Raw genomic sequence first — 8,940 nt, 5'->3', positions numbered from 1 at the left:
TTTGTGTTGCTTTGACAAGACAGAGCTCCGGCTTCATGGCCGACTGAATTTGTGTGATTAAAGACGACAAGCAAAACCATCTGCTTGTCACATCCATCTGTCATCGCCCAGCATTCGCCATCAGCCGCACATCACTCAAAAACAACAGCAAATCGTGGAGAGAGAGAGAGAGAGAGAGAAAAAGAAAAGGGAGAGAGAGAGAGAGAGAGAGAGAGAGAGAGAGGGGCCCCGTACGCCACAACGACAAGGGAGAGAGAGAGAGAGCGAGGGAGGTGAGGAGAGAGGAGAAGAGGGACAGCTGAAGAGACCGGGAGGTGCAAGAATGAGAGTCGGAGGGTGTGAGGGAAAGTAAATGAGGGAGCGAGGGTGAATGGATAGAGCTCAGGAATGATGGAAAGAGGAGGAAGCACAGCAAGAAAAACGGACAGATGGAGCTTTTCTGCTGTTTTCTGCTGCCCCGTGTCTGAGCCAACCTGTTGATGTTGCCCTGTTGTGCCCACAGATTGTCTTATAGTAACAGTGTCCTGCCAGCTCCTGCCAACCAACGATCAAAACCACTTCGCCTACATGTCACCCTCTCTTCCTCACTACTGGGTTTTTACTAAAAAATACCAACAGCATACACTGCTCACACTCTTTTGACAACGAAAAAAGACTTATTTGTTGCTGGACAAAATCTCACCAACATTGAGGGGGGAAAAGCCTGCAGACACTATGTACATACAGAAACATTACAGTTGTTTTGCAGATACTTTTATCTAAAGTAACTTATATTTTTTCCTCACATACACATTCTCATCATGAGCAGTTTTGGCGCTCAATGTCTTGTTCAAAGAGTCAAAGGGATTGAACAAACAACCCCCCATTTAGCGACTATCCTGCTGCTTCAGCTGCGTTACAACCAACTCTTTTAACCGAGGCTTCTATCCTAATCCCAAATCACATAGCTCCTGTTATCATAATTTTCTTGTAAATGAATGCAGGCGCATTTGTCCATAAGCTTGTCGGACTAGCCCCACTAGAGGTATAAGCCTCGTGTTGTCAAAATGTATATACATTTTTTTTTCAGTTCTAACGAATTTACTTACTGTAACATTTAATGCTTGTTTGTGACAAACTCAAATGCATTTTTTCAATGTTGCCACAAGGTGATGTATGCATATTTAAGGCTGTATCCCACTGGTGTTTAAAATTATGGTGGCTGATTGGACCCGTGCTCAGGTTGATGCTGGGCGGACCTACACTGGCAATCAAATGACTTCATCAAAAACTTTAACTATTAATAATAATGATGAAGGTGTCCGTTGTCCCACAAAGTTCAGCAACAGGAAAGACAGATGTCAGTCACATGTCCTCACAGCACTGAGTGTAGTCCAGATCAGGCGAAATAAGTGAAAAACACCTGTGTGTGTTTGCCATACTGCAGGTGTGTGACGTCTTTAAAGAGCAGGCTACTGATACTCTATATTTTTCTTTTTATATACCATGCCAAACCAAAATATTTCCTACATATCATGAAAAGACCAAATCCAACAATTTATTCATCCTAGTGAATGTTCATTTACAATGACAGGTGCTGTAGCTGTTTGTAGATGTTTGTGACAGAAAATAGTCCCCAACAAATGCACTATTTACTCCTGTTTGAGTTGCATTTGCTGCACACTGCAGTGTGCAGGTATATATTTAGCCTCTTCTATAACAAAATCAAACTACATATCTGTGATCGTTTTTAAGCGAATGTACATTTTACATAGGATTGAATTAGCTTTGGACTGAGAGCCTCACAGGACGGAGAGACGGACTAACAGATTGTTGGATTTGATGATTTCATGGTAGAAATATAGCCATGATGCGCTTGACTGGAAGAAGATTGATAAAATGCTATCATCCTGTCTTCTAAATCTGAAAAAACAAAAGCCGGAGGACCAGCTATAAAATGACTCTGCATTTCTTAGCACGCTGAGTCAAGACCGTGTGGAATAAAGATAATAAGCAAATGCAGAGTTTCAGTATATCTCTTCTTGCTCTCCATGTATTTCCCCATGATTTCTCAGTTTCAGTCATCCTCCCCTTCCTCTCTTTCTCCTCTCTTTTTTCCTCTCCTTCCACCTCAACAAGGTCCTCTCATCCTTAGATAAAAACACAGTCAGCAAAGGGGCCTTTGGGAGTTTGTGGGAAAACCAGCCCTCATCTTTCATCTTCCCTGTTCTTCCCCTCTCCCCTCCTCCTCTGGAGTTTCTGTCTCTTTTTCTCCTCCTCCACACTTTCTCCCTCTCCCCTTTGCCAGTTTCTCTCCATCTCTCTCCTTCTCCCTCCCACCAACTATCTCCAGGATTATCGATTTAGCGTAGGCTGTGATTGAGTCTCACTGGGTGTAATGCAGGCCCTAAGGTGTCTTCTGAATGGAGAGCATCATGAGTTATGGACTAACTATAGTCACTCTTCCACAACACCTGAATCACAGGCAGACATGGTACACACACACACACACACACACACACACACACACACACACTCAAACACATATACACACACAGAGAAACTGCTTTCCCCAATGCAAACAAGGACACACACATCAATCGTACTTACTTTCGCTGACACACACACACACACACACACACAGATGATCTGACGCTTATTGTCGACATAACTTAATTTCAACAAAGGTAACACTATAAGGTGTTATTTTATAACCTCTTGTGCTTTAGCTCTTTTGCATTCAGACAGACTGCATCCAGCAGTGACCTCTGACATTCCTTTGTTCACTGCAATAAAGTTATATGACACATTCTTGTCTGATATTACATCCATGGCTCAACACCATGAACAGCCACAGACGTGCACGACTGACAGCAGACTCGCAATGATGCCAGTGGTAGAAAAAAAATTTAAGTTTTACTCACCGTTAAATTAGGAGAAGATGGAGAATGTCGGTGCTGAACCATCTTAGAGTAACATCCTTTCAGTCTTTAGTGCACTTTGTTGCAGGTGAGGTCTCTTTCTCTGTGAGGCATCAGCCCGTCCATATTCAGTGGAAATAATCTACAACGTCAAAACAGTGTTTGTAAGTAAATTTCAATACTTGTACATTTATTTAAGAAACAATAACAATGAAGTCCAATTTTAAGTTACTTGTACTTTACTTTCCATTTTATGCTACTTTATACTGTAATTCTACTCCACTTCCTTTCAGAAGGAAAATATTGTAGTTTTTACTCCATGTAGGCTGTGATAGATAGATAGATAGATAGATAGATAGATAGATAGATAGATAGATAGATAGATAGATAGATAGATAGATAGATAGATAGATAGATAGATGTGGTTACCATGGTAATCACAGTAGTTTACCTTCAACTGTATGAACGGACGTCATCCCAGCGTCACCCGGACAACAACAACAACAACAGGCGCCACTTTTAGCTTAGCAGCGGCTGATAGCTCTCAACTAACGCGGCTCATTCTCCTCAGTTGTTGCTCCTTGACCCAAACTGTATTTTCTGATGCTGCATTACCTGCCCTTCCCACTACATGTGTAAAAATGAGGTCGTTTTTGGAATTTCTTTAGCTAACCGCTGCTCAACTAACTCGAATTAAGCAGACACTTCCGGTTACGTTAATAGCACCTGTGGAAAAAAATCCCACGATCCGAGGTTCTGCTCCCCTAACACCTGTCTATCCTACGGGACTTTTGATTCATCATTTTGTACCTAATGAGTGCAATACTTCATCTAAATTTTTCATATGATGTTTAACTCTACGTGGAACACTGACATGAAACCACAAGCACTTCCGGGGGCAGTTACCAGGGGGAGTAGTCAGCACCCTAAGGTAACTAGTGGCTCAGTAGTAGAGGGCCTTACATTGATCCAAAGGTTGGTTCAATTCCTGGCTTCTGCATGGTGGAGTTTGCAGAAGTAGCCCATTCCCGGGCAACGTACTGGCAAGATAGAGAAGATGGAGAATGTCGGTGCTGAACCATCTTAGAGTAATATCCTTTCAGTCTTAAGATTCTTATTCTTTTGGAGCTGTGTGTAACAAAAAGCAAGTTCCCCCTGAGGATTATTAAAGTAATTCTGATTCTGATTCTGATTCTGATTCTGATTCTGATACCAAACTGATCCCAAAACTGTGTTAGTTTCCAACTCACTTTACAAATGTACACCTTGCATGGTAGACCTCATCATCGGTGCATGAATGATAGATAGAAAAGATAGAAATACTTTATTGATCCCCGGGGGGAAATTCTGGTGTTACAGCAGCTAAGGAGCAAAAGTGACCACCACCATGAACACAAACAACAAACAAGCTGACAAAAAAAACAAAAAGACAAAAATGTGGGTAACAAAGGCATTTGGGTGCTGGTTCAGAAGTCTTGCCACAGTGGAGTGGATAGTGTCCATAGCAACCCCCGCATCAGCAACAACAATGGCGGAGGTGAACTCTCTAGGCAGGTAAAACAGGCGCATGTGCATGGGCGAATGGTGCATGTTACAATGCTTTGAGTAACTGCCGTTTAAATTACAGTTCAAAATCGTCTTATTGTGATTACAGCGCTATAGCCGACGTGCTATATATGTCTAGCATTATCCAACCATCCTTTTATAAAGAACAGATGTTGTCTGCAAATTGATGGACAGATTTGTCTCTCACACACTGCATTATAACTAAAGAGTTATAAAGTGAAATTAAATTGGATTTCCTTGTGAATGGGCACAACAATTTATCAAAAGACTTAAATATCAAGTTTATTTATATTAGTGAAAACTTAGGGGGCACATTTTCAGTACAAGACACAAAAAGAATATGGCTAAAATACTATGAATATCAATAACAGCATGAATTACCTGGTTTTCCCATGAATTCAAAAAGGATGCACCTGAATTAGCAGAATTGATTACAGGGGGGTCAGTTTGACCCAACCTTGTCACGCAATATACCAAACTACCACGGACACCACATTTATTATTGATGTTAGTCCGGTAGCCTGTAAGAGGCCTGCATAATTGATTAAAAGGCATTTATTTTAGCATAAGCGAATCGTATTTGCAGCTGATGTTTCCAAATGCTTGCTTTTATCGACGCATTAACCCTCCCCTCCTCCTCGAGCATCCTGCGTAACCCAAAAGCAAGATGCTCATTGTAATTCGTGAATCCTATTAGGATTGGCCCCAGAGTCGGCCTCTGCTTAACAAATAAATAATGGTAATGATGATGATCCCTCATCTTGTCACTGGGGCTCTCCCCCAGGGGCCTCACAGTGCAGGTGGAGGGAGCCTCTCCTGGCCTAATTGGTTCCAACCCTGCAGTCTTTTCTCCAGCCTCCTCCCCCCCACCCCGTCTCTCTCTCCCCATGCCGCGGGACTCCCTCTGTAAACTTGTCTTTCTCTTCATATGTCTGTGTATGTGTGTGTCATCACCTCATCTTTAGTTTATTGTTGCACAAGAATGCAATCACACTTATATTCCAGCACACTATTCCTCTGCACACACAGATGGGCGGGCAGACGAGCTAAAAGTACACACACACACACACACACACACACACACACAGACATCTATGTACTGTACTGTGGTAACAGGCTGCCAATATCTTGCCACTGTCTTCCCCTGTGGTCTCCTTTTGGCAGGCGGCGCCTAAAAACACCTTGAATTGTTTAATGGTGCCAGACAGGAAATTGTTTCCATCTCTTTACCTGTCTGTCTAGTGCATAACTCTGACCTCTGCCCTGCACTGAGTCTATCTCCACCCATCACCATACCTCATTACATCCCCACTTAAAAAAAGACACCGCTCTGTAACGCACAAGATTGCAAAGTAATTTTGAATGTTTGAGTAATGGAGATTAATAATCGCACAAATCAGATTAGATAATTGAATCGTGGTGCCTCAATGAAAAATGGAGGGAAATAAAAGGAGAGTTATCCTGCAACAATTATTAAGAGAATCATGTCAGGGCTTTAATTTAACACTTCAGAGGTTCTGTCAGGAAATATGGGATTTGATACACACTCACGCTGTTGTACGCACACTCACACATCAGTATGTCACAAAAACCAAGACAGACGGAGAGTAAGCGAGTAAAAAAGTCCAGTCCCTAAGCTTTGTTAGAGGTCTAAATTGTTGTTTTGTTGCATTGAGGGCGGAGAGAAGAAGCAGCTTTAGCATCAGACGGTGGAAGAGACTTTCTGAAACATTTCTCTAAAAATCAATACCTCCTCTGCTAGGCAAAGAGGATCTCTAATATAGTTTTATGTTATTATTTTTCCTCACACATTGCTACATTTCTCGGTGGCTGGCAGAAGGAAGATGGATTTTCTCTTCGACTGGATGCTAAATGTGATTCTGAATGCGGTGGGTCAATGAGATGATGCAGAGCCTGCACTCTTAAAAGGGGATGCGTCACTTTCTGCACATCCACAAGTGCAGTTTGACACCTCGCAAAGTTGTATTGCTTTTCAACGCTGTATAATGCTACGTCAACATGTGCAGAAAATGACATGTCACACATTCATCTCTGTTACACTTGGAAAGTAACAGGCTGTGCGGCACCACACTGCACCCATGAGAGGAGAACTGTGGAGCTTTTAACTGTAATTAATCACTGAATTTAACACAAACTATTGATACTGAGGATGGGCTTTTAGGTGCATATGACTGTATGGATAGAAAGTGACTTGAATGTGGGATCTAATATTTTTAGAGGCCAAATGAATCTTTCCAGCAGATCTGTGCAATTATTTACAACATTACATTAACATTAGAAATAGCAAATTTCTTGCAAGCATGTGATCCTCTGGCCTGGACAGACTGCACATCAGCCTCACAACTGTTACTCACAATAAACACACACTGGGCCCCTGCGGTGTGTGTGAAGCCGGTTCACCAAGAATTTCAGTGTGCTTTGCTCAATAGCAGATGCAACAGGGACCTCTATTGGGTAAAATCATCACTACATGGTAACTGTGTCATTGAGATTCAATGCTCACTCTTGTTTGTGATATACTTGTTGTAATGTGTGTTGATTTTACAGATGAAAACTCAAATGTTTAGCTTTAGTTTAGAATTTGACTACTTTTTATAGCACAATTGTGGTTTATACCTAATGCAAATATTATTTATTATTATTATTATTGTTATTATTATTTAAACACTTGGTATTATCTGCCCAAACATCTTTTTTTCAGTGCAATGTAGTGATCCCAATTTATGGAGCTCTTTGTCTCACTTGCTAAAAAACATGACGTCTCTCCTGCTTTTCTTTTTAATACTTTACATACAGTGGGGCAAAAAAGTATTTAGTCAGCCACCAATTGTGCAAGTTCTCCCACTTAAAAAGATGAGAGAGGCCTGTAATTTTCATCATAGGTACACTTCAACTATGAGAGACAGAATGGGGGGAAAGAATCCAGGAAATCACATTGTAGGATTTTTAATGAATTAATTGGTAAATTCCTCTGTAAAATAAGTATTTGGTCACCTACAAACAAGCAAGATTTCTGGCTCTCACAGACCTGTAACTTCTTCTTTAAGAGGCTCCTCTGTCCTCCACTCATTACCTGTATTAATGGCACCTGTTTGAACTGGTTATCAGTATAAAAGACACCTGTCCACAACCTCAAACAGTCACACTCCAAACTCCACTATGGCCAAGACCAAAGAGCTGTCAAAGGACACCAGAAACAAAATTGTAGACCTGCACCAGGCTGGGAAGACTGAATCTGCAATAGGTAAGCAGCTTGGTGTGAAGAAATCAACTATGGGAGCAATTATTAGAAAATGGAAGACATACAAGACCACTGATAATCTCCCTCGATCTGGGGCTCCACGCAAGATCTCACCCCGTGGGGTCAAAATGATCACAAGAACGGTGAGCAAAAATCCCAGAACCACACGGGGGGACCTAGTGAATGACCTGCAGAGAGCTGGGACCAAAGTAGCAAAGGCTACCATCAGTAACACACTACGCCTCCAGGGACTGAAATCCTGCAGTGCCAGACGTGTCCCCCTGCTTAAGCCAGTACATGTCCAGGCCCGTCTGAAGTTTGATAGAGAGCATTTGGATGATCCAGAAGAGGATTGGGAGAATGTCATATGGTCAGATGAAACCAAAATAGAACTTTTTGGTAAAAACTCAACTTGTCATGTTTGGAGGAGAAAGAAAGCTGAGTTGCATCCAAAGAACACCATACCTACTGTGAAGCATGGGGGTGGAAACATCATGCTTTGGGGCTGTTTTTCTGCAAAGGGACCAGGACGACTGATCCGTGTAGAGGAAAGAATGAATGGGGCCATGTATCGTGAGATTTTGAGTGAAAACCTCCTTCCATCAGCAAGGGCATTGAAGATGAAACGTGGCTGGGTCTTTCAGCTTGACAATGATCCCAAACACACCGCCCGGGCAACGAAGGAGTGGCTTCGTAAGAAGCATTTCAAGGTCCTGGAGTGGCCTAGCCAGTCTCCAGATCTCAACCCCATAGAAAATCTTTGGAGGGAGTTGAAAGTCCGTGTTGCCCAGCGACAGCCCCAAAACATCACTGCTCTAGAGGAGATCTGCATGAAGGAATGGGCCAAAATACCAGCAACAGTGTGTGAAAACCTTGTGAAGACTTACAGAAAACGTTTGACCTCTGTCATTGCCAACAAAGGGTATATAACAAAGTATTGAGATGAACTTTTTTTCTCATTCTGTCTCTCATAGTTGAAGTGTACCTATGATGAAATTACAGGCCTCTCTCCTTTTTAAGTGGGAGCACATGCACAATTGGTGGCTGACTAAATACTTTTTTGCCCCACTGTACATCTGCGGCACAGCAGAAACTGAGCTTGACAGCTCAACTCCACCCCCAGTTGTGGCAGTTGCCATGGAAATGTGCACATTTATACATGCACATTTCAAACTGTTTCCATGGTTGAGGATGAACTGCCAAGCTCAACTT

The sequence above is a fragment of the Pempheris klunzingeri genome, chromosome 2 (assembly GCF_042242105.1).
Source record: "Pempheris klunzingeri isolate RE-2024b chromosome 2, fPemKlu1.hap1, whole genome shotgun sequence".
Classification (NCBI taxonomy): Eukaryota; Metazoa; Chordata; class Actinopteri; order Acropomatiformes; family Pempheridae; genus Pempheris; species Pempheris klunzingeri.
The sequence above is the reverse complement of the archived record's forward strand: the minus strand, read 5'-3'. Positions refer to the sequence as shown.